Genomic DNA, 5056 nt, shown 5'->3' with positions numbered 1-5056 from the left:
CTTAAAGCTGATTCATGCCACAGTTTGGATAAAAACCAATTATTTTTGTTAATTCATTGTTACAAACAAGAAACCTTACATCAAAGAAACTGAAAACCCCTTATTTAGGCACAGAAATTCGAATTACGTTTCAGTCTGGACAAAAACTGCTTACTTTAGACGATTTTTCAGTGGTTGATTCTTGGTGTTGATTGTTGAATTTGATATCTGGGTGTATGTGGTTGTTGTTGTTTCCTCTGGAAATTACTATTTTTGCGATTTCGGTAAGTTATTCTTGTTTAATTCGTTAATATCCGTCATTAGATACGCATAATTATATCTTATCGCGGCAGTATAAGATAGCGCTCGCCCCTCTATAGCAGCAGCAGCTGGTATCGCGGCGGCGCGGCGCAGTGAAAATTTAGTATTTATCGCTCTGTCGCAGAGTGAGCGTCTGGTGTCCAAATTTTGTCTACATTAATTTCATTAATTTCAGTTTAAATCACTAAATTTAATGGCTGAATTTAATTGCTGCCACTGTTTTAAAAGCGTAAGTCGTGATACACCTATCGTGGTGTGTGACGGCTGTTCGCTAAATATTCACTGTCGTTGCCTCAAAATAAGCGAAAATGAAATCGCCTTTATTTCTCAGTCTCGCTCTCCAAATATCAAACTGTTTTGTAATAGATGTAACGTAACTATCACAGCAATTTCAGAAATTAAAAAACTCGTAAATGACATAAAAACATCATTTGATGAGCGTCTTAGCAAACTCGAATCTCTTATTATTAATAACAATACGTCTCAAGCTATAAACCGCGAAGAAATTATCGCCGAATCTGTGAACAGGTCGGCTCGTGCGTGCAATGTTATTATGTACAATGTTAAACCTGTCGCTAATAAACAAGACGTGGATGTGGTAAATGATGTCCTCGAGGTCATTGATCCATCACTTGTGATTGGTCCGGAAAATGTTTTTCGCGTAGGAAAAACCGTCGGTGATAAACCTCGCTTATTAAAATTGCAATTTAAAACTCAACAAATGGCACGTCTATGCTTGAAGAAAAAATCGTCTTTGCTGCAGCACCCACAATTTGCTCACATTACTATTAGTGATGATAAAACCCCGGGTCAACTAAAGCATTTAAACAATTTGCGTGATGAATTAAAGCGAAGACTTGATGTTGGCGAAAAGGACTTGACAATTAAATACGTTAACCACGTACCAAAAATTATTTCACATCAAAAAAACTAAATATTTACCCTTGTTCAATGGCTCTTCTGTATACGAATATCGCATCTTTATCTTCAAAATTTAATGATTTGTTATTAGAAGTAACTGAATTTAGACCTTCTATTATCGCACTCACGGAGACTTGGCTTAATCCGTCTATCTCTGATGATGCTGTACACATTGAGAATTACTCTATTTACAGAGATGATCGCCTATCTCAAAAAGGTGGCGGTGTGTGTTTTTATGTAGATAAAATTAAAATTTCAAAATTTTTTAAAATTACTCAAATTTGCATATCTGTTAAACCTTATGATTCTCTATGGTTAAAATTTGAAGGAAATGAACAAACCTTTGTTATAGCATGTATTTACAGACCACCAACAGGAGCGTCTTTTAACAATCACGAAAATGATAAAAATCTATTTAATACCATACAATCAACTATTAATCAGTATCCTAACTTAATTATCATGGGAGATTTCAATTTTCCATGTATAGACTGGTCTGCTAAAAACACAACAGGTCAAACAATCATCGAAAAACAATTTTCTGAATTGCTCTTGGAGAATAATTTGTCACAAATAGTCACTGAACCTACACGATTTAGATCCCAACAACGTCCTTCATTACTTGATTTGGTAATTTTGTCTGACGTTAACCTTGTATCGTCTTTAAACGTTTCGAATCCTGTAGGTACATCTGATCATTCAAAAATCGAAATTGAGTTACAAATTATGATATATTCAGAGCCAAATGCAAGAATTAAAACAACATCAATTGTTGACTACACTCGCATAGACGAAAGTCTCTTGACTTACGACTGGAATGGTTTAGATTCACTAAATGCGGAAGAACAATGGAAACATTTTAAATCGATTTTACAAACTTGCATTACAACAAATTCCAGACTGTTTACAAACCGACTGAGAAAAGATAAACCGTGGATAAATCAACACATGCTTTACAAAATAAAATACAAAGCTAAATTATGGAAAAAATTTAAAAGGAAGCCTACTGAAGATAATTTTTCTGCTTATAAAAGATTTTCTAACCAACTAAAATCTGATTTACAAATAGCCAGGTGTAATTATGAAAATTCTATATTAAATAAACCAAAACTATTTTATTCCCATGTACGTAAATTTATCTCTAGTCGTGTGTCGGTCCCTTTAGTACGAAATGCTTCAGGTCTACTCTGCTCCGATCATACAGAAACTGCAAACACTTTAGCGGACAGTTTTGCTGCTACCTATAATTTAAACATTAATAATAATATACCGTCATTTATGCCTACAAGTACATTTAGTGGGTTGTCTTATATTAATTTTACTCCGGATCTGGTAAAAAGCCAACTCTGTGCCATGAAATTAAATACAGCTCCAGGTCCGGATCAGATACCTCCCAAACTCCTGAGAACTTGTGCTGCTTCGTTGTCGGGCCCACTTGCCAAAATGATGACAAAATCATTCTTACAAGGCACTTTGCCCTACGAGTGGTTGCAAGCAACAATCACGCCTTTGTACAAGTCAGGAGATAAACTTGATCCTGCTAACTATAGACCTGTAAGTCTCACGTCGACATGCTGTAAAATTATGGAAAAAGTTATAGTCAAGGAACTATTAACTTACATGAGAAAAAATAATTTAATACCTGAGCATCAGCACGGCTTTTTACCAGGTAGGTCAGTTGTCACAAATTTGCTATCCTGCACAAATCTATGGACAAAAATGTTAGACACTAACCAACCTGTAGACATAATTTACCTTGATTTTAGTAAAGCCTTTGATAAAGTCCCTCACAATCTCTTGTTAGCAAAACTGGAGTCCTATGGTGTAACAGGAAATTTGCTTGATTGGATCCGAGCGTTTCTATCAAATCGAAACTATTGTGTAAAAGTCTGTGGTAAATTTTCGTACTCTAAACCAGTATTAAGTGGGGTCCCACAGGGATCAGTTCTTGGACCAATTTTATTCTTGTTATATACAGCAGATTTATTGTTTTCACTGGACAGCTATTCAGCATATGCGGATGATATTAAGTTATTTGCTAACCCACTTGTCACGGACTTGCAAGACCAACTTAATTTAATCTTCCAATGGAGCGAGAAGTGGCAAATACCACTAAATATTGCAAAATGCTGTGTACTTCAGTGTGGCCACAACAACCCAAAGTACCTTTACCATATAAATGGCACACTCCTGAGTGTAAAAACCTCAACCAAAGATCTAGGGGTCATTGTAAATGATAAGTTAGGATGGTCAGAGCAATGTCTAGCATCAGTGGGTCGAGCGCGTAAAATGTTTTATTTGCTAAAGCATGTTTTTCCAAATCCTTCAGTCAGTTTTATTTCAAAGGTGTACATCACTTACATAAGGCCGCATTTGGAATTTGCCATTCCAGTCTGGAGACCTTATTTGTTAAAGGATATTGATTTGCTGGAAAGAACTCAGCACCTGGTAACTAGATGGACACACTGTTTAAGACAAGTTTCATATGAACAACGTCTTGAAATACTCAAAATACCAGATCTACGTGCTCGTCAAAACAGGGCAGATGCAATTCAAATTTTTCGGCTTACTCATGGTTTATTTCCTGGAGTAACACGCAATTTCTTGCAAATTCAATATCATGACAGACTTAGAGGTCATTCTTATAAGCTGAAAAAAGAACCATTTAAGACTACCGTTAGAAAGAATTATTTGACAAATCGTGCATTTGATATATGGAATGGCTTGCCTGATAACGTTGTTGCAGCTGTTACTGTTTCTTCCTTCAAGAATCAATATGACACATTACAATAATTAACATTAACCTTTATTAATTAACTAATTTAACTGTAGATTAAAATTGTATTTCATTTTTCATTATTCAATGGTGTTTTATTTAACACGAAACCGTATTTCTTGATATTTTGCTATAAATGTGTTAACCTCAGCAAAGAATCTATGTTAATAATAATAATAATAATAATAATAAAAAGATTAAGAACGTCTTATTCTGGCTGAAAACTGCAAATTATATATTACTCTAGATAAAAGCAATTTATCCTGATTACTCCTTTACTTAGAATAGAGTAAACTTGTATAAAACTTAATGAAAACTTTAAATTTCGTCTCAAAGAAATAATTTACGTTATAGTTTTGACCAGCACTGTTTATTTCAAACGATTTTATGATTCGAAACTAATGAACTTTTATGGGGCAGATGCAAAACCACATATATAAGGTATATAAAGCGTTGTTTTAAAGCAAATTATTACCTTTTGCAACAAGAAATTTCACGTCAAAGAAACTGAAAACATCGTATCCATGCACAAATATCGAATTACGTATCAGTTTAGGCAAATACAGCTTATTTTAAACGATTCCTTGCTATAAACAAGAAAAATTTTATCAAACATATTGAAAATGTCTTATTCTTGAAAATAAGAGCAAATTATGTATCAGTTTTAACAAAAGCGGATTACTCTGTTTGATTCTATGCTTAGAGTAGAGTAAACTACTATAAAACGTAATGAAAACTTTATATTCAAGCTCAAAAGAACAAATTACGTTATAGTTTTGAGAAAAAAAAATTGAACAAGTGCAAAAGCTAATACTTTGCTTTAAAATAACGATTTATGTGGTAATATGGTATTTTGCATCTGTACTATAAAAGTTTACTCGTTTCGCTCCATTGAATCATTCGAAATAAATTATTTTGACACAACAACGAAAATAATTATTTGTTTAAACTGTAACATGTCGTTTATATAAAACGAACTAAGACGTTTGGCATCTGTTTAGTGAAAGTTTTCTCGTTTGGGGCATAAAATCGTTTGAAATTAACAGTTCTGGTCAAAAC

At 33.8% G+C, this 5056-nt stretch overlaps 1 long non-coding RNA gene across 1 annotated transcript; it reads right to left on the bottom strand.

Moving 5' to 3' along the window:
* Positions 1–1561: 1561 nt before the first annotated feature.
* LOC135265715 (uncharacterized) lies at positions 1562–4079 on the bottom strand. Its single transcript, XR_010333516.1, has 3 exons — positions 2864–4079; positions 2514–2795; positions 1562–2462 (listed from the first exon to the last, which is right to left on the bottom strand). It is a non-coding gene; the product is annotated as an uncharacterized LOC135265715 (long non-coding RNA).
* Between the last annotated feature and the right edge of the window lie 977 nt (positions 4080–5056).

The sequence above is a fragment of the Tribolium castaneum genome, chromosome 3 (assembly GCF_031307605.1).
Source record: "Tribolium castaneum strain GA2 chromosome 3, icTriCast1.1, whole genome shotgun sequence".
NCBI lineage: Eukaryota > Metazoa > Arthropoda > Insecta > Coleoptera > Tenebrionidae > Tribolium > Tribolium castaneum.
The sequence above is the reverse complement of the archived record's forward strand: the minus strand, read 5'-3'. Positions and strand labels throughout refer to the sequence as shown.